Consider the following 22,538-nt stretch of genomic DNA (forward strand, 5'->3'; position numbering starts at 1 on the left):
GTGGACAAAATAGCACAATTAAAATATATATATACTGGAGATTTCATGAGGATGTTTCAATCAAACTTAAAGGGTTTAAGATATTTTTACAGTTTTATTTTTTTATTGAGTATAACCAACAAGGTACACATACTTTATACTCCATTACTTTTCATAAAGTATATGTTAGTGTTCTGTATTTTTCAGCCTTTTGCTATTTTGTATTTGGTTTACCTCTGTCTGCCTTATTTCTTTGTAGTTATTCATATATTCTGTATATGAGACCACTGGCAGATATATATATCTGTGTGTGCATATATATATATGCATATATATTTCTGTGTATGTATATGTCTGTGCATATATATCTATATATCATATATATATATATATACACACACACACATATATACGTATATATGTAGACATATCTAACTATATACACTCACACAAATATCTTCTCCTAGTCCATGGCTGGCAATTTCATCTTAATATTATCTTTCGATGAATATGACGGTGATTTTAACAAATTTCAATTAATCTCACCTTTATGGGAAACTTCCTAATTAACTTTTGAGATCTAAAATTAAAGGTTTGCTTTATGTTTTATTCTAGAATTTTTATTTTCTTACCATTCAATTTTATGTTTAGATCCCACTGAAAATTAATTTTATGTGTTTTTTTTCTCTTAAGTTTAAAGATTTTTTTCTATGACTTCTAGTTCACTTACCAAACGTTTTTTAAAATGGTTATCTTTTTCATTGAACTTTACTGGTTTTATCAGCATCATATGATGATACATACCTACGTCTGTCTCTGTTGTTTCTATTTTATTCTGTCAATTTATTTGTTGAACTTGGTACCAATAATGTCCTATGTTAGTTACAGTAAAAGTAAAAAAATCTCAATAGCTGATAATGTTAGTTGTCCATACTTGAACATTTTCTTTCAAATCAAATAACTACTCCAGACTCTTTGTTTCTCCATTTACATTCTAGAAACCATGTCAAATTTCTACCAAAAACTTTTTTCTGTGCAATTTGTATTGGAATTACATCGAATATGTACAGTATTCCAAATCACTAACATAATACCTTTCTTCATTTGTTAAGATATTTTATTGTTATTAGGAAGGTGTTATAGCTTTTAGAGAAGTGACCTGAACATCATTACAGCTTTTCTGAGATATTACATTGTTGCTAGTGTTATTATATTTTTTGTCATTTATTTTTATTTACTAATTGCATGTTGCTAATAAATAGATGTTTTTAATATATAATATATGTTTTTATATTATATATATGTTTTTTTACTTTCTTGAACTTGAGCAACTTTGCTAATTTTGCAAATTAACTCTGTTCATAAATTCTTGATTTATATAGACACAATTATATTCTTTGCAAAATAATAAATTTTTTTGTTCCTTTCAATCTTTATACTTCATATTTCTTTTTCTTAAATAATTTCACTAGATTCATTATTAAAAGAGGTGATAGCAGACATGTCTCATTGCTGAACACAGAAGAAAGCATTACTTACCAATTAAGTATGATTTTCAGATGGTATATCAGTTTGAGAAAGTTCCATTCTGTTCCTCCTTTGTTAATAGTTTTGGATTTTGTCAGATGCATTTATAGCATTTATTGAGACATTAGCGTACACAGAGTGAGCAAGGAAAACATAACATAAATTATGTCTAAGAAGTGATAGAGGCCAGCTTATAAGATTTTTGGGGGGTTTTTATAAGACTTTTTATTAAAAAAAAATGGTTTTAGGGACACCTGGGTGGCTCAGCAGTTGAGCATCTGCCTTCAGCCCAGGATGTGATCCTGGAGTCCCGAGATTGAGTACCACATCGGGCTCCCTGTGAGGAACCTGCTTCTCCCTCTGCCTATGTCCCTGCCTCTCTCTGCATCTTTCATAAATAAATAAATAGAATCTTAAAAAAAAAAAAAAGAAAAGAAAAAAGTTGGTTTTATTCTGACAAAAATAGGGAGATTTGTAGGGCTTAATCAGAGACATGAAGAGATTATACTATTAATATTTGTTTCTATTTTGAGAACTAAGGGAAGATTAGATGAAAACAAAGTAAAAATTTAGGAGGCATTATCAATAATTCAGGCAAAATATGAGTGACTTGGAAAACAGATGGAGTCATTGATATATTTAGAAGAAAAAACAATAGAATTTCTGAGGAAATAGTTATAAACTTGAGGTGAAAAGAAAAAACTTGAAAGATTCAGGCCTGTGCAATAAGAAGTATGGTATAGCTATTAAGCGATAAGAGGAAATTGTTAGTAGGCCAGATTTTGGGAGAATCTTTTTAGAATTTTAGTTTTGAGAATATTAAGTAAATGAAATTAATTGAACAGTACTAAGTGAAGGCATCAAACACAAGTTTGAAGTTCACCAGATTATTTTTCTGGAGACCCAGTTTGTGGGTTAGCAGGATGTGAGTGGTAAGATGTGAATGAATTGCATTACCACAAGAGTGAATGCAAATAAAGTAGAGACTATATACGAGGATTTTGACTGAATCCAAAATTAAGGTTAACTATTAAAAGAATCACCAAAGTAAGCTGAGAACAAACAGCTAGAAGGAGGGAGGCAGGGAGGTGCATGTGTTACATTATTGAAATACATTAAAAAAAAAAAAAAAAAAAAGTGTTCCTGAAGGAAAGAATGGTGGCTAATGTCAAAATGAGGTCAAGTAAGATAAGAACTGAGAATGACTTTTGGATTTAGCAGGAAGAAGCTCACTGGTGGTCTTGACATAATTTCTGTGAAATGATGGTTTGTGTATGTGTGTAAGACTTGGTAGACTTAAGAGTGTGAAAGAGAGGGAAGACAGGAGACAATGAATTTAACTATTTCTAAGAGATTAGCTAAAAAGGGTGAAAGAATTTGATGCTCTTTAAAAGGCAAATAAGATCAAGATAGAATTTGTTTATAAGTTTTAAGAAAGAATAAAAGCACATATTAGCTCTTGAGGGGAACAATCCAATAGTGAAGGAAAAATTTACTAGAAGAGGGAAAAAATATTTGATGTATTCTCAAAAAAGTAAAAGGGGAGGAGATGTAGATCCTGAGCAAGGGCTTTAACATTGGAAAAGCACAAAGACTGTCATTTACAGGAGGAAGCAATGTAGTAGAGGTATAAAGATATGGGAAAGTGGGAACCTGGTGAAGTTATTTTCTCACTAATTCATTTTTTTCACAAGCATAAAATTATTAGCTGAGAGTTCATAGAAGATGTTGAGCCTTAAAGAAAACACATGCAATAATTTTCTGGAGAAGGTAAGGTAAATATATTTGAGAAAGTGATTGCAGGTCAGTACTAAGTACTTTATTTTGCTTTATGGTTATGATTTTCAAACTAGATCAGTCTATTCTGCACTGTAATTTTCTCCAGCTGTCTTCAAATATAACAATTGTTTTGTTTTGTTTTGTTTTTTCCCAAATGAAGGAAAGAGAGGAAGGAATAAGGAAATGAGAGAAGAAAGATTGCTGAAGATCTATGCAATAAAATAATAATTTACCATGGGTTTTAAAATTTATAAGGAGGAAAGATAACAGATTAAAAGAGTTAGTAGATAGAATGAGTTGGAACTCTTTTAGGTCAAAGGATTATTGAAGCCATGGCACTGTGAAAGTAAGCTGAAAAGATGGGGTGGTGACCCCAAAGAGTCTTGCATGACAATTAAGATTATAAGGGAATGAGGCCTGATGAGGTAAAGGGTAGCAGAATGAAAATGACTAAGTATGTGAGGAATAAGTTCATTGGAAGAAAGATGGAATGGTGTTAGAGAAAAATAGGAATAAGTTATGAGCTAAGGATCACAATGTGAGGAGCTAATTTAAGAGTTTGAAGAGGATAACAACAGTGATGAATAATGGGTGACATAGTCTGATGACATGAGGTACAAAGGTGGGGGTTTTAGGGAGGGTAGGATCACAGTCTAGAAGCAACAAGAGAGTAAGCAGTGCCTCTTCCCTTCTTTCTCCAAAGGTACAAACAGTGTGAGGGCATCAAGGGCTGTTGGCAAAACAGAAGATACTTAAAAGCCAATTTTCTGTAATAATGAGAAAATATTTAACATAAGAAAAATGTTGCCAATGATGAACACTTAATACCTGAGGGTACCAGTGAAATGCTTTAGAAATTAAGGGGCAGAACAGAGGATGTGCAGAGCATAAGGTAACAGAGAGAAGTACGTCTTGGAGCTCTGGCTTTTCATGTGGAGAATGGGATTATACTCGAGTAGTGGGTGTTATGGGATTTGTTCTAATAAACTCATGGCAGTTAGCAGTGGTGGCGTTTTCCCTGGTGGAGAGATAGGCTCTCTCTAAACGTTTGACAGTATAATTCTTGTGAGTATAACTATTAAAGGACTTCAGGTAAATTTTTCAGGATGGGGCAAGTTAAATTTTTGAAGAAGGAAGAAGCAGGACGCCAGTGAGGATCATAAATACAATAGCTTCTATTCAGGGTTTTTTGTTCAAAGACTTCATTATAATTTTCGTTTGACCTGGGAATCTAGATTTTCTCATTTCTGTGCTCAAGAACTAGTGTGGTCTCCAAGAGAAAAAATTTGAAAAATGTGATGAGTTTTCTACAATGAAACTAAATGCATTATTTTGTAATGTCATTTTTACTTTTTGGAAATCAATATGGTGATAAAACCTGGTAAGTCATAGTCATTGCTTTTGTTTGCTTTTTAAGGGTTTTTCAAAAACCTGTGTACTGTATACCTATTGATTCTTTTATTTATATTTAATTTGACTGCTTTAATGGGGGTATAATATCTACGATTTCATTTTTTTCAATATCTTTCCCAAGGCTTGTTAATTCATTTTTATCTCTGAGGAAGGTGTGCTATTGGCTGAATAATGTAGTATTTGCATTTTGATTTCAATATTGCCTTTGAAACCTTAGGAGCAAGTGTTTCTGCTCTAGAAGTCAATTTACTTTGTGTCTACTCTTTAGGAAGTCACTGTGGCTCACCACAAAGTGTCTTTAAAAAAAAAAAAAAAAAAAAACCCTCACCAGCACTGTGATCTGACAATGGTGGCTTCTACTTTCCTCCTGTGGCCAAAACCATTTACAGCAGTCTCCTTGGGTGCTAGGGATTTAGTGCCAGGTTGTACAGTCTGGAAATATGTGACAATTCTCCTCTTCTTAAGCTCCACTTTGACTCATGATCTGCAGTATTCACCCTTCTCTCTTGATAAGGAATGCTAAATCTAATTACTGCAATCCAAGCATCATCTGGTGCCTCTTTCAGAACTGTGCCATCCACTTCTAGGAATACCAGTAGGAGTAGGTTCTCATGTTATCACTACATTTTGGCCCAAATTTTTCCCAATATTCTTTATACTTGCACTTTCATGTTTGGACTGTTAGTATAATTTTTTTAAGTTAAGTTTTATTTCTCCATTTAACTTCTCTTTTTTTAATTCTACTTTGGTTCAGAGAAGCTAGTAGATAAAATTGCCTTTACTCTGGCATCTGAAACCAGTTATATTTAAATTTCCTAGCTTTTTAATTTTAAGGAGAGGGTTTGGGAAACCCTGGTACTCCTAACATAATATCACTACTGTGTTCTCTGCCAATGTCTTTCCCCTGGGTTTGCAATTTTAAATAAGTTGCAAAGCTCTCTAGGTATTTTAGTGAGTGCCTGAGAGTGAGAGGAAAAGATGAGCTCAGGGCTGAAGGGGCTAGAGAGGAAGTCAGGAGCACTGCATCCCAAAGGGAGCGGTAGCAGCCCTGCTCAGCAACACCTGGCAGGCCAACTCTCTATTGGTGGCCAATGATTGGATAATGTGTTCACTTTACTATATTATTTATGGAATGTATTGATTCCAACCTTATTATGCAAGCATGGGAATTAAACCAATAAGAGTAAAAGCATTTTATATCCTGTATAGTTCATAATGATTCATTCTATGATGGCAAAATGTTCAGGCATTGGGCTGCATTCATACAGCCCAATTTGAATTTATGGAATTATATCAAATCCAACAGAGCAAAGAACTTAAAAAAAAAATCAGTATAGCAATGCTGTTGATGCACACAATGTACTTATTTCACAGAGAAAGGTTCTCTTTCTTTCTTCTACATCTAGAACCATTATGCTGTTTTTATCAAGTCATTGGTGAAAGTTGATAGCTATTGCTCTGTTACATTAAGGCTTTGATGTGTAAGGTCTATATACAGTTGAATAACCTGAATGTAAATGGCAAACTCACTCAGAATGGCTTATCACGGGCTTTCTTGGCAGTAGATCTTAAGTGTCCTGTGTTTAATGCCTGCCCATTAGAGGGTAATATGCTGGCTTGCTGAGACATACTACAGGGGAATTACTAGGACTTGAAATAGTGTTTTGGTCTGGTGTAGGCCTGTTGTCTTTGATGCCAAAGTGATTTGAAATAGTCTATACATTTCCCAGGTGATATACAAAAAAGCACATTAGGAAATCGCTTACCTCACTCACAATATCTGAAAATCTCCTTGATTTGTTAAAATGTGCTTTAAGGAAAAGTTACCAAAGCCAGAAAATTAAATTTAAAGTGCTCCAAGCCTCCTATTTTATCTTTGCATCCTTTAATTCTCTGTATTACTCTTTAACATTGATTCCATCTCAGAAACTATATCATGCTATTTGTTTTAATGACTGTGCTTTGGCAACCTGCTCTGTATAGTCATCACGTTCTAAAAGAAATAGTTCAGCCTACAGAGTTTGCATGTGTGTTTTCCAACATGAGGAAATGCTGAAGTGATAGCATCATCATGTTGATCAACAACATAATCTTATCCTGGCCAATTTCAACTCACATCATCAAGATTCTTAATGTCCTATTTCTGAGTCAGATTTGGGTAGTCAGCCTTCTGAGTTTTTCCGGTTACTTTTAATACCTCACAAGATGCTACTCTGTAGTAATACATCCTTATTGAATTACATCATGATTAATTTTGAAGAAAAATTGTAAAGGATGTTTATTTTCTGCCTGCAATGAAGCATAAACTATAAGATAGCATTTTATCTGGGGTACCTGGGTGGCTCAGTGGTTGAGTGCCTTCAGCTCAAGTCATGACCCCGGGGTCCTGGCATTGAGTCCTGCATTGGGCTCTCCACAGGGAGCCTGCTTCTCCCTCTGCCTGTGTCTCTGCGTCTTCTCTCTCTCTCTCTCTCTCTCTCTCTCTCTCTGTCTCTGTGTCTCTCGCGAATAAGTGTTTTTAAAAAAAGATATCATTTTATTTAATCATTAAAACAATCATGGCTTATAATTGACTCATTTTTCAGAAAATATAAATGAGACTAAGAAAAGAAAAAAAGAAAAAGAAACCTTACCTGAGAACATGCAGCTACATCAGCTACCTTGAATTTATCTCATATACATTTCAAAGAGTAGCGTGCATTCCTAATGGATTGAATTTCCTTTCATTTTAAAATGGCTACAAAATAATATTTCAAAATAATTGTTATAAACATTTCCAGTTTGTGAACTAATAAAATATACATTAAGTGCATCCTAAAAATTTGTTTCTATTGTCATATATCTGCTTCTCTTTTATAATTGATTCTTCCTAAACTAAAATATTTTTGTCTTTAATAGTCAAATCAGATTATACTTGCATGAAAATGTCTTCCCCGGTGATTCCTAACCCCTATCTTTCCCTTCTTAATTTTATTTAGTTCATGTGTTTTGTGTTGTCACATGAATACTTACTTTCCTAGTTCTAATTTTTGCTGTGAAAGAATTTGACCTTTTATTGTCAATATTTGATTATATATATAGACTTCTTACTATGATTTTCACTTGTCTGGTCACCTCAAATAGTTTATGAAATAGGATTGAGGGCAAGGTCTTATGTACAGAGAGAGGGTTTATTAAAGTTCTATTAGTAATTAGCTGACTTTAAAGAGATATCAGGAAAAGAATAGCTAGTAAATGAAAAAGTATGCAGAGGATTTTAATTTTATTTTGAGGAGGATAATAAAGTCATGTTGCTTAGATATGCAAAGTGAATATCTTTCAGGATTCAATACATAGTTAATAAGAACTTCATACTTGTCCAAGATACAGCCACAAAATCACATAAATGTCTAAAAGTTAATTTTTGTCCCCAAGGTGGACTCAACAAGCCAGAAAATACTAATTAGATCATCAGTCCTCAGAATGGGTCTGAAGAAGTGATGAAGTCATATACATAAGCTTTGAGTTTGACTGTCAGACCCTTAAAGAAGTTAGACCTCCAGGTGAAAGAAAGAATGAAGGTGTACACATGAATCTAGAAAATGTCTTGTCATAAAGCAATGAGGCACACTTCAGCCAGTATTCCAGTTATTACTGAGGGGAAAAGCTGGAGAGAATTGGCTTGTTTGATGTTTAGGAAATTGATAATTACCAAAAGAGTAGTGCTTAATTGAAAGTTTTCCAAATTTTGCTTCTGTTTGTTTCAAAGTGCTTGCCTGTCTCCATGTGACTGCCATGATGTCTAAGTTATCTGCTCTCAGATATCCAAAACTATTTTCTGCTTCTCTCTTTTTGATGTTTTTAACTTCCCCTTTTGCATCATTTTTTGAGGAGTTTTAGGAAAATCCACAGAAAACACATGTCTAATACTCTATATTTTCCCCTAGTGAAGATGCTGGTATGAGGATGAAGGAAGCTGAATATTTAGGTCTTCTGTGTCACTCCCCTGTCTCCTATAAGAACCCTTTTATCTGAATTATATACATTTTTTTGAAGTGTCATAGAGAAAGAAAGGCTTACTGGGTAAGTTTTATTATAATTTATATAGTAGGAAGAAGTAAATACTCTGTAACTACCTGATTTGTCATTAATTAATCACACACAATCAATATCTCTAGCCTGATTAGAAAAATGATAAATGCAGGTTAAATGTATTAACAGCAGATGCATGCAAATATGAGAGCACAATAGGTTGAGATCCACAGAGCATGAGTTTGATTAAACAGAACAATTTTTAGTTTTTCATTTGAAGGCATATTCATATGAATTCACAGCTTTATTATTTCATGCCCAAATTTATGGCCAAAAAATGTATGGTTTAAAAATCACAACTTGAGTTCAATAGCAATGAAACCTCATGTAGAAATCGATATTATCATGAACTACATGTAAGCTGTTTAGCCGATTTCTGAAATCAGGGCTACAAATACAAGAGTTTCATTATTTCCAATCATTCCTTCAACAATATTTTGCTGAATCTTTTCCATCTTTTAATAAGTTCTCTGGTTAAGTCTATGAATCTCCAATCACTTTTAACCAAATTTTTAAAAGATGTGGCCTCTTCTATTTGATCTTATCCAATCTATCATCCTACTCCTATGCCCAAATATTTTTGTCTATGGTTTGTCCTGATGACCTAGAGGAGACGAGGTGAACACAATACACACTGAAATCCTTTTCCATGTCCCTTATCTTTGGAGTGACAAGACAATTATAGGTTCGTATTTTTTTTAACATGTTGGAAAAGAGAGAGAGCTGAGGTTATCTTATTTAACCAATTACTGGTTGGTGTTGCAGAGACACCCTACCCTCCCCTGGGACAGCTAGTGGCTTTCCCTGTTACTGGCTTCTGCTTATGTGGTGGCCTCTGTGTGTGATTATCTTGAGGATCTTTTCAACCCAGCACACATTTCCAAAGATGACCTCCTTCTAGAGGGCCACTTATGTATTCTTTTTATCCCCTAAACCTTTCCTGCCTGCTGCTTTGCTCTCCAAGAAGGTTACCTTGTAGGACATGCAGATGACTATGCAAACTCACCCATTTTCCTTTGTCCTCAAATCTCCATGTAGAACCACAAGGTCTTTATCCATGCCATTCAAGGGCACAGAAGTGGTATGGAAGGAAGGGGCATTCTCTTCCCAAGCACACTGCACAAGTTTTCTTTGTCCTATGAATGCAGTGTGCTCCAGCAAGCCTAATGACTTCAGAAATAGCCAGGGAAGAAGCAAGTAGGCTGGAGAATATGTGTCAAGCTCCTCTATAGAAATAACAAGGGGAGGGATTAAAAGTTGAGCAGTTTAGCATTCTCTAACGATAATGTCCACTTAATATAGTATGGCCCCTTCTTCCTTTTTGTAAAAGGCCTCCAACTTAACAAGTGTCCTATAAATGTCCCTCTATTTGATTAGGATATGGAGGCAGTGTCCTCATCCATGATGAGGAAGAGAAAGCCATAGCATTTCTCACTTTGCACTCAACCAATAACTGAATATGACAATGAACCTTTAACCTTCTTTTATAATTCTTGACCCTTGGGTAGACTTGCTTTCTGCTCACTTTAGAATATGAGGCACTTGATAACTTTTTACCTTCAATTTTGCATTCTATCCTCCAACCCAACAGCAGAAATCATGTTCAATATATTTCTATAGATTCGCCAGTATATATTTTGTTTAAACCAGTTATAGCAACAAAGCTGGAGTTTTAGAAAACCAAAGTTGTCCAAGACATTTTTTTGAAAATTTATTTTCAAACATTGATTTAACCATTTAATATGTACTAGGTATTTCTGGGAAGGGAAAAAAAAAAAGTTTTTTGCCTTTAAAGTTTTTTTTTGTTTGTTTTTTGTGGGTTTTTTTGTTTTGTTTTGTTTTTTTGTTTTTTGTTTTTTTTAATTCATGAGAGACACAGAGAGAGAGGCAGAGACACAGGCAGAGGGAGAAGCAGGCTCCATGCAGGGAGCCTGACTGGGACTCAATTTCAAGTCTCCAGGATCATGCCCTGGGCTGAAGGCAGGCGCTAAACCGCTGAGTCACCCAGGGATCTCTGTTTTTTTTGCCTTTAATGAGTTTAGAAAGCAAAAGCATAGCTACAATACAGTGCAATCAGTTCCAAAGGGAGATACAAAAGGGTGTTTAATTGAGCAGTCCCTACAGGTGAGCAAATCTTGAGAGCAGATACAGAGGAGAAAGGGAGCGACTGCAAAAAAGAAGGAAATTTTTAAACCACACTTGGAATTTAAATTTGGTATTTCAATACTTGAGTGTGGGGCAGCCCTGGTGGTTCAGTGGTTTATCGCCGCTTTGAGCCAAGGGCCCAATCCTGGAGACCGGGGATTGAGTCCCACTTTGGGCTCCTGTCTCTGCCTCTTGCCTCTCTCTCTCTCTCTCTCTCTCTCTCTCTGTGTGTGTCTCTCATGAATAAATAAATACAATCTTTAAAATATATATATTAAAAAAATACTTGAGTGTGCCACTATAAGTCTGTCTATAAGCAGGACAATTCAGTAATTAGAAATATATAAAACATTCATTTATTTTTATACTTTCCCGGTTTAATCTTTTAAGATATTTGATCTACCTAGAACTTTGAGAATGTTACAATATATTACAAGGCAAAACTACGTAAATCTAAAACATTAATTTATTTTAGCATTGACGCATACTTTTCAAAGAACTTTAAAGACTTGAATAATATACATTAACTTCTAAAGCTCTTAAGTTTTTTTTTAAGTTTTTAATTTCTAGGAATACATCAGAATCTATAGTCTCATAAAAGTAGGAATAGCGTGAATTGTGAAGTATTCGTGAGATGTAAGATAAACTAAAGGGACAGAAACCAAAGTTCTATGATTTTTGCTTTTCAAGATAGTGAGAAAACTAAGTTACTACTTGAGTGCCTTACTGTATTAATTTTTGCCTACTTTTTATTTGGATCATCATAAATGACACATTCAACAAATTATTATATACAGAGAGCAATCTTAATTCTTTGTGTGTATATCCCCATGGATGTCAGCGTTAAAATATTTACTGCCCTGAGCTCAATCAAGGTAAGATACAATGTAAATATGGAGACTTTATTGCCCTGTAGGGCCATAACATAAATAATTTCCTGTAGCACAAGTAGTTCTTATTAAGTAGTTGCTTTTCTCTTGCTCTCCTGTATTGAATATAATATTTAGTTACTCCTATGTCCTCCAATGACCAACCTCTTTTATCTTTCTAAGGCCTTCTGGGAAAGGAAGTAGAAAGGCTACATATGTATACACACATGTATAGATAGATAGATAGATAGATAGATAGATAGATAGATAGATATAGATATATGGATAGATGGACCTCAACCATTTGTCCAGCTAACCTATGAACTGCATAATAGGGAAAAAAGAAAACCTTCTCATGACATTCCTACTTGAACATCAGAGCAGTTGTTAACTACCTGTCAGGTAAATACAGGAAAATTTAAATGAGTTAAATTGTGAAAGGGCCACAAATGATTAAAGGAAGGAGAGTAAGCAATAAGAAAATATAGCTAACCAGCAAAATATGACCTTTAATTTCTAGATCTGAAACCCTACACCAGAACTCAAGACACCAGAGGGGGAGAGAAGAAAGATATGCCTGTCACCCATGAAAGCCCTACTGGAAAGGCAACCGTGTTGAGTGGAAAGCCTTTCTAGACACACTGCATATTTTCTTTCATATTCAAAATTGTTCCGATGGTTAGATTTTAAAATGAGCAAACTAAATATTAGTGATTTGTTTAGAATGTACAAGTACACATGGCACTTATGGTGGAATCAGGTTTAAGCCTCTAATTTTCAAAAACAATCTGTCCCATCCACCACCAGCCTTTGATCTCAATTATCAGAGAAGCATTAAAATAAAGATATGGCTGTTTTTCACTTTTCACTATAAGAAATATTGTAGTTTTCTTTATGGGGGGCAAGGGGTATCATGCCTTTCAGATTAAATATCAAATTATGTGATAAAGCCAAATTATTTAATTTTTGGTGAAAAGTCATATTTCCTTTTACCTGTTCTATTATTTTAGTACCCACTTCCCAGTGAGGTATTAGTACTCATTGTATTTATGTATATCCCACTCCTTGCCATTATATTGTGAGTTCATCTCTGTCCACTATAACACCAAAGACACAAATTTAATATTTAATCGATTTCTATTGGCAGCATTATATCTCACTCCTGATTTGAATAAATAGAATATAAAGTGCAAAGCCTGCATTTTCATTCCTATTTCTGTTTTATTGACCCATTTTTCTTCTCTATATCTGTCCCCTTTTTCAGTTAAAGTTTATTTCACCATGAGTTCAAAATTTTACAGGAAGAATATTTTACAAGAGAAATTATTAATAGTTTCCTGATATTTCTTCCAGTATATCAACTTTTTCTCTTGTTTTAAAAGCAAATAGTTACAAAAAGATGTAACAAATATATTAATCAAACCATAGTGTAAATCACTACCAAGCCTATTTAAATAAGATTTATTTTTCAAAATATTGAAAAACAAAATAAGCAAAAGCAAACTACTAACAGCTATTTGGATGTTTAGAATCTTGCTTATACTGAAATGTCTCTCAAACAATCAACTACTTGTAAAACATGACTTGCTAACCAGAGGAAATCACATCTATAAATATAGAATTAAAAACCATACTCTCTTACCACCTTTATTAATTCCCTCACATAATACTTTTAACACCATAAAATATGGTGGATATAGTGTAAAAGTCTTAACTATATTCCACCAAACTTGACTTTGAAAATGTAGGAGTCTAGTTTTAATAAATATTTGTTCACTACAAAGTTTTATTTGATCTTTTGCTTCATGTAAAGGTAGAACCTCTTTAATCTTTTTAATGTATTTATAAACTAATATTTTTATTCTTTAAGGCAAAACATTGACAAGTAAGGTAATTTAGATTCTATTTCATTAGGACAAGAATCAGCAAATAAAATGACAGAGCAAAATAGTTAAGAGGAATGTATATAGAAAAAATTTAGCATGTAATGAAGTGGAATTTTAAGTCATTGTGGAAAAATTGTTTTCTGAAATACTTTCTTATTATGGGATAAAATGGGGATTTCTGGGTGGATCAGTTGGTTAAGCCTCTGTCTTTGGCTCAGGTCATGATCTCAGAATCCTGGGATTGAGCCTCTCATAGGACTGTTGGCTCAGTGGGGAGTCTTTCTGCCTCTGCCTTTGCTCCTCCCCTGCTCATTCTCTCTCTAAAAATAAATAAAGTCTTCAAAAAAAAAACAACAATAACAAATAAATATGACATAAAATGGACACTACAAAGCATAGAACTAACAGATTTAAATATCAAAAAATATTTTAAAATATGTATTTAATAAAATACACAAAGCAACATGATACATTGTAGACTATTGAAGATCTTTATGGTATGAGTGACATTAACGTACAGAATCTTTGAGGAATATATACAAATTAATAGAAGACAACCCAATTTTTACAATGGTCAGATTATATAACCAGGAAATTCACACAAGAAATACACACAGCCAATGAGAACATTTTTAAATGTTAAATTCTACTAAAAGAAGTATAAATCAAAATACAAAACACTCACAATTTTTATAAAAATAAATTGGGAGGAATAAAACCTAATAACAACACAATAAAACCTAACAATTAGTTGTTAGATGTTTGAGAGAAAAGGCACATTTATACTATTAGGTTTAGAAACAGTTTTAGCCATCTTGGATTCTTGGGGGAAAGTGGAGCACTATTTGACTAGTGATTTTATTTTTATGAAAATATTCTACAGAAAAGTCTGTATATGAATGGAAAGATTTTGTGCAAGTGTAAGTAGTCATTGTTTATAATAGCAAAAACTGGAAAACAGATTTATTATTCATTAATAAAATTATTAACATTTATTAACATTTTTTCTTTGTCCCTACTGAAAATACTTTGAAACCATTAAAAATGTGGTATGTGAAAATACTTTGAAACCATTAAAAATGTGGTATGTGTATGTGTTTTGACAGAGAAAAAATAATAATTGCAACAAGTATGTTATGAACAATATATCTGGCTTCATCCGATCTAGAAAGTGAAAATAAACCAAATACATAGATACATAGCTATATAGACAAAGATAGGTATAGATACATAAGAAAACTAAATATATAAGAAAAGAACTTAAAACACAAGTGTCTGGGAAAAGATACGATGAACTTGTTCACTTCTCTATAAAGGATTTTCAATAAATGATTAATACATTTTACATTAATAAAACAATGAAACTGATTATCTATAAAAAAATTCCAAGAAAGATCATAAAGTTATAGAAGTTCTTAGAAAAAGAGTAAGAAAGTTATTTGAAAGAAATTTTTTGAGTCGTAGGACAAACCCTGAATATGTTTTAGGTTTAGAATTTGAAAAATCTATTGTAAGTAATAAGATCTTTTTAAACTATGCAAATTATTCCTATTTAAAAGAACAAAACTAGTATGTTTTATCTTTTACACTTTTTCTTAGATTGTACAACTCTTTGAAGCAAGCAGCTGCCATGAATTTTGAAAACTAAGCTGCCTTCATTCAATATCTATGCAAAAGATGTTTAAAAGAATTTTGGATCAGTATGACTGTCAAGTGAGAGTGAGCCACATCAGGAGATGATACTGTGAGTCATAGTTGTTAGTTGAGAAGGTGAAATCAATTAATCACGTGTTTCTCTAGAGAGAAATACTCCATACACAGCAAGTCTGTGGAAGAGTACAAACAGATGCTCTCTGAAACTGCATGAGATGATACAGGAAAGACATTTAAAATATATTAGGGAAAAAACATATTAGGTAAAATAAATTACCATCACTAACACTCAATGATAAAACATTATTTTAAGTAGCCAAGACAATTTTTACAAATAGATATCTATTTTATAAATATCTATTAGTATTTTAAAACCAGGAAATGGTGATTTAACAATAAGTTTCATACAGTGAGAAACATCAACACATAAAATATTGCTGCTAGAATTAGTTGGACAAAACAACTAATTTTCAAAATTGTTTTCCTGTTAAGTAATTTATTGTCAAAACTATCAAGCTCCTTTTTTTTTCTTTTTAAAGTTTTTTTTTTTTTTTTTTTTCATTCATGAGAGACCCAAAAAGAGAGGCAGACACAGGCAGAGGGAGAAGCAGGTTCCCTGCAGGGAACCTGATGTGGGACTGGTTCCCAGCACCGCGGGATCACTACCTGAGCCAAAAGCAGAGGCTCAACCACTAAGCCACCCAGGCACCCCACAAGCTCTTTTTAATGCAGATGAAAGCATGTTTATAAAAAATTTAAAATGTATAGACCACATTTAAATGCATATTTATGAATATGCACAGTCATTAAAACTATTACATTATTTAACAAAGAGGTCAAGTAGTGCATTTCATCAATGTTAAAAGTTTGGTAAACTACAATTGTTTAGTAAACAGCAATAGATAATCTAGAACTTGAAATAAGATTCTTAATGAAAAAAAATAGATCATAGACTTTATTAATTTCTATCCACATAGAGGGAAACAGTAAATGTTAATTGCAACATCATAGACATATATACTTTCAGAAGGCAAAATTAGGCACTTTAACCTTTTTTGATGATACAATAATGTGTCTTGTCTAAGTTTCCTTGATTACCTCTGATTAAAACAAAACACTATATTTGCACTTGTGCTTTCTTGGGAATAGCATAGAGCATTGCAACTATAATTGATAAAATTATGGAATATAAAAATAATCTCACTTGGGCCGCAGATCAAATAGTGAGTCAGCTGGTTCACTTAAAGTTAGAATTCAAAACAAAGCCTGAAAGAATCATTCTGACAATGAAAAATGGCATTGGATTGGTGCTGATCTTCCAGTGTATAAGAAGAAAGGAAAAACTGGTGAATTTGGATATTTACACCTCAGTGCTCTTTGTTAAAGAGAAGGTTTACCAATTATGGTCAATGAGATGCAGTGATATGTTCCCACTCCCAATTCCTGCTCCTCCTTGGTGAAGTTTTGTTTCCCCAGCTGCTAAGGCAGCCTTACTCTATTTTGTCTTACCTGTTGGTCCCATTGACACTTGTCTTCACTGCAAACTTCTGCTTTGTTTCCTTTGAGATCCAAGCAAGTGTTCAATGCATGTTGGTAGTGGGAACAGAGAAATCCACCCCATTTCTGGGTGGACTTAGATGGTACTGACTTTAGATGGTACTGACGATAGATTTATCTAACCCGTGTGATCAAATTGTTTTTAAGCTTTACTGCTAATGCTTAATTTTATCATAATCATTGCGGGAATTATTTCATGGATTTTGCACTCTGAGTAGTTTCTTTAAACATGCAATAAAAATGCAGTCAAAATTTGAGATGTTTAATAAGTATTCATAGATACAACAGGGAAAATAGCAAAATTTTTCAATAAGGTGGATAGGAAAGCTGGCAAATCATTTTCATTCACTTTCCTCAGATGTATGTCACCTTCCCCCTTGCCAAAAAAGTGACATTCTAAAACATTTTTTAAAAGGCCTTCAAAAGATCTTTTTAAATCTCCGTAAAAGACATTGTATAACACATTTTTTGTTTTGAAAATATATGTAGAGTTATGACTTTTATAGAACACAGATGTACACATCTATTTCTATCATCTATTAGTCAGCTGCAATTATAGTTCTTTTTAAAAACCATATAGTTTAAGGCACACTTCAGTGTCCCAAATCTCTTTACTTTGTTAGAAGTGAACACAGAATATTGAAGCAGTAATGTGATAGTTCAAAAAAGGTACTTTAAATATTTCTAGTGACACAAGATTCAAAGTCAGTTAATAAAACATGTATATAGCATATTTTATTTTAATATATTAATATATGAGTCATCTATTAAGTATATTAAATATGCTAGCATATTAATACAGGAAAGACATTTTGTAAAATCCATTAATGCACATTTTATAGTTTTCTTCTATTTGTCATCAAGATGGAAATAGTCTTTAATCATTTATTAATTAGATGCATTACAGTTGCAATGAAATGGCTTTTGTGTTTATTTCATGAATACATTTGATTACATAAATTAATATGAGCTTCCATAAATTAACAGCATGATTGAATAGTTCATACCTAATGTGAAACTACACATAGTTAAGAAAATTTATGTAACCAGGTAATATTTTGCTAAAATTAATGATCAGGTTTATATTTTTATCAACTTCAAGATCACTCTTTAGAGTTGTTTTTTGTCTCTTTCAAGAGGGTGTTCTAATAATCTGCCTTAAAATGAAATAGTAACACAATACATAGTTTTAATAAAAGTATTTTGAATGCAGTGGGCTATATTTAGTTTGCTAGAGAACTTAGAACAAACTTTGTCTTTGGAGGCAAAACTACAGTGATCCTAGAGTCATAAAGACTTCTAAAAATCAAATATAAAATTGAATTCAATCTCAAGAAGGCAGAAGTCAAGACAAAAAGATTCAACATGGTAATCAGATCCATGTATTCAATACGTGGAGTCATGTTAGCTAAATCATTGTAGGAGAAAAATAAACTTACTTGGTAACTACAGTTCAGGAAGGAAAATCAATTCAGGTAATTGGAAAGATAAAAATATTTTAATTTCCATAAGTTGCTTTTGTAGAGCAGCTCTTGCCCCTCCCTCCCAAAAAAAGGATTTTGAAGGTAGAGTACATTAAAAATGCTTTCATTTGATATATTCATAATATTTCATTGATTGAATTTCAGAAAAATCCATCACTTTTCTCATCCTTACATATTAGAAGATCACAGCCAACTTGATATATCATTTTTCACTGTCTGAGAATTTGGTTCCTGCTTTCTATTTGAATTAAAAGTTCAGGTAACCTGACTGACTCACCAAGTGATCCACAATCCAATCAAGGTCATGTTTCAATTTAATGTTTGCCATTTTAAGAGATGATTTCCCTTCTGAGGTCATTCTGAATAGGAGGTTCAATTTGATTTTTCTGTACATAGACAATTCAGTTTTCTTAGAACAATGAAACCAACAAAAATCATGGGACAAAAAAAATCAGGTTTAAAATAGAAAGGTTTGTATACTGAACTCAATTTGGTCTTCAATTCCTAGTTAAATTTAATCATTTCAGAATTTCCCTTTGTTTAGAACATATTTCATTACTTTATCCTTATAATTGGGGCAGGAGCTATATCCAGTAGTTAGTAGCGTGAGCTGTGAGATATATTACTTCACCTTCTCTTTAGTCTTTGGCATGTGACTAGGTCTATTTGGGCTGTGATAACAAATACCATTGACTGAGTAGCTTATATACAACAGAAATTTGTTTCCTCACAGCCCTGGAGACTGGAAGTCTGAGATCAGAGCATCAGCATGATGGGGTGAGGGCCCTCTTCCAAATGGCAGACTCTTCCTTGTTTCTTTAAATTGCAGAAGGGACCAAGGGAGCTCGATCAGGCCTCTTTTATAAGGACACTAATCCTACTCCTGACCTAATCACTCCCCAGCAGGATCTGGCTCCTAATACCAACACCTTGGGGGGTAGGTTTCAACATATAAATTCTGGGAACATATTCAGACCATGCTTACATTACTGCTCCACTTCTCTGAAGTTTCTCTATCCTACCTATTCCCATGTTCTTTTTTCCTAAAGCCTACCCTCTCATGTTGATGGTCTTCTGTGGATTTGTGTACCTGCCTTCAGCACCCCTGTGAGACACTGAAAAAATGTTTAGTACTCTGAGACTGAGACTCTAAAATATTAGGGCTGCTTCAGCTCTCTCTCCTTAGGATATCATGCAAATATCTAAATAATGACTCCATACAAATATGGCATGAGGAATAAAGACACATTATTGCCTTAAAATTACAGCCCCTATTAATCCAGCAACATGTTGGTGAAAGGCAAGGAAATGTCTTGTGTGCACCAATTCTCAAGGAAGTTATCCTAAGGCTGTCACACCACCTCTCCGCTTGCATCCTTTATGTTAACTAGAACTTAAACATATGATTGCATCCAGCTATAGGAGGGCTTGGAAATGTAGTCTTTTTTTTTTTTTAAGATTTTATTCATCGATTCATGAAAGACACAGAGAGAAAGAGAGAGAAGCAAAGACACAGGCAGAAGGAGAAGCAGGTCCCTGCAGGGGACTCAATCCCGGGGCTTCCAGGATCATGCCCCAGGCTGAAGGCAAGAGCTAAACTGCTGAGCCATCTGGGCTGCCCGAAATGTATAGTCTTTTTATTTTGGATGGGTATATGCCTAGATGGAAGTTCTAATATTACAGAAGAGAGAAAAATACAACACTTCGGAGGAGTTGACTGTAATGTCCCATCCACTTAATGCATCTAGCTCTACTTCACCACATTGCCAAGCACTTAGAAACCTGGTTCTTGGGTTGCCTGGGTAGCTCAGACGGTGGTTAAGCATCTGCCTTTGGCTCAGGTCACAATCCCAGGGTCCTGGGATCGAGCTCTACCTCAGGCTGTCTGCTCAGTGGGGATCCTGCTTCTCCCTCTCCCTCTCTTTCTCCCTGCTGCTCCCCCTGCTTGTATTTTCTCTCTTGCTCTCTCTCTCTTTCACTGCTCTCTCTCTCTTGTAAATAAATAAATTTTTAAAAAGGAAGAAACTTAGTTCTCACCCTTATCATTCTGTGGGCATAAGTTAGGGAGCCATCCTTCCAATATCCTAAATAAAGGAAATATGAAATTCTCCAAGTTGAAGACTCTTTCCACTCACTTGAGGTAAAGTGAAACCCACTATTCACCCCAAACTTCACTCCACTTTGGATATAATGGGAATCATAACCCAGCTATCTCTAAAGTTACATCCTATAAAACATTTTACCCTTAACAGAAGGAAAGTGTGTGAAGTCATGTAAACGGTTTGTTTTCATATTTTTTCAAGATCTCTAGGTGGTCTAACTCATTTCACACACATACTGCTACCGGATATCTATTATCCCTTGGTATCGTAGTTACATATTCCAATATAACATCCTGTTATGTATACATTGGTTTATGATTTTGGGATTTAACCAAATATATATTTTATAATTTCTTTAGTATCCTTTGCCCTTCCTATGATTCAAGTAGCTAAGTGTATTTTCCATCAGAAAAGTATTTTTAACAGCATAAAAACATAGCTACAGGCTTTGTTTTTCAAAAGCATCTGCTCAGCACTATTAAGTTCTCCAGAAAAGACAGCAGTGTTCAACAAACATTGCAGCTGCTAGCTACCTGTTCTAGTTAGTGCGGTTAGGCATGACCAAGGGCCTCATTCCATCCAATATTCTCTGAAATGAAGTGGCATGTGTCACTAATCAGCTGAAATGTATCACTAATCAACTAACATTAAAAAATTGTGGCCTTCTAGCTCTCTCTTCCTGCCTTGGCAACTGAGGAATGTTTTCAGATTACACAGTTTAAGAGAATCTTGGAATGTTTTACAGGCTCCTTGAGTGACTACAGGAGCTTGTCCCCTAACTACTATAGTGGAAGTTTAGAATACAACAGACAAATCATTTTTAGTTTTAAACCCCTGCAGTTGGAGTTTTACCTAACCTATTCCAATTCATATATCTTCTGAAAGATTGTTAGGACTGAGGGCAAGGTGGAGAAAAAGCCTATGTAAAGGTTTGGTTCTTGAGAAAAGTTCCTATAGCATACCCCTTACTATATCTTGACCAAGAATCCTTGTGACAGGAACTCCAGAAATTTGAAAACCCTAAGAGCAGAAAGGGAGGTCTATGCCCAGAAAGAGATCAGAAAAACTACTAAAACTCAAGTATTAAAAGATTCCAGGGAAAAATAAATTTGTTAGCTATGGTCTTCTAAGAAGCAAACATTATGATGGAATTAAACATGTAAGAGATATACTGAAAAAAGAAAAATGTCTACAGAGGATAAAGGGGAAGAATCAGAAGTAGGCATAGAGAGCCTTTGGCAGTAATGCAGTTCTGACATCTGTGAAATGAAAGGGAGCAGGGAGGAAGGGGCCAGAAAAATCTTGGGCTTAAGATTACTCTCAGAAAATTTCTTCAGGCTGATGCAGAGTGCTCAAAACCAAGATTCCCCTAGAGGATCCTGCATCCTACAGGAATGGGCCAGCACTAGTACCTGTGCAGTAACACTCTATTATTGGTTGGGAGCACATAGGGGAGTGAGAAAATCTCTGGTTAATGCTCTGGGGCTATGCTCCCTGCAGCCAGTGCTCTTAAAGGATATCTGAAAGATTTGGTTCCAGAGATGTCACAGTCTACTCATTGTGCCAACAGAGTCCATTTCCATGCACATTTAAGAGGTATCTACTCTAAGGCTCTTCTGGCCCTTTTTATTCTGAAGGAAATTTATAGTAAAAACAATGTTGACAAACTCATCTGTATTCATTCTTGCTGCAATTTGTGTCAAGACCAAAATATAGTTTTCTCCCTTCTCCACTACTAATGCTAAATGTTTCTCAGCTATTCAGCCAATCTGGATGGCTTAAGTGTTAATTTAACCCAATCTCTTATTCCTGGGAGGTCTGAGCCCCAAGTACTCATACTCTTCCAAAGGTAGGATTGCTGCGTGTCAATCCAACTGGATCTCCTGTATTCTCTAACCCACTGGATTAAGAGAGTGACACCTTCCTTTGTTGAAAAGGGTCATTTTCCTTGGAAGATGTTGACTCCTCTTCTCACCTACTGGTCTGTAGACATGAGGAGTACAAAGTTCTCTAATGGAATCCCAACCATGCAGAACCAGAGTAGTGGAGATGGACAAGTATCTGATGGGTCAC

At 34.2% G+C, this 22,538-nt stretch overlaps 1 long non-coding RNA gene across 2 annotated transcripts in view; it reads right to left on the reverse strand.

Annotated features, from left to right (window-relative positions):
• Nucleotides 1-21,133, reverse strand: part of LOC144324221 (uncharacterized) — a 56,274-nt gene extending 35,141 nt beyond the window's left edge. For both annotated transcript variants that reach the window (XR_013389757.1, XR_013389777.1), the window contains exons 1-2: nucleotides 20,999-21,133; nucleotides 7,332-7,435 (exon numbers count right to left, since the gene is read on the reverse strand). This is a non-coding gene — a long non-coding RNA (uncharacterized LOC144324221). The remainder of the gene's footprint in view (nucleotides 1-7,331; nucleotides 7,436-20,998) is intronic.
• Between the last annotated feature and the right edge of the window lie 1,405 nt (nucleotides 21,134-22,538).

This window comes from Canis aureus, chromosome 1 (assembly GCF_053574225.1).
Source record: "Canis aureus isolate CA01 chromosome 1, VMU_Caureus_v.1.0, whole genome shotgun sequence".
NCBI lineage: Eukaryota > Metazoa > Chordata > Mammalia > Carnivora > Canidae > Canis > Canis aureus.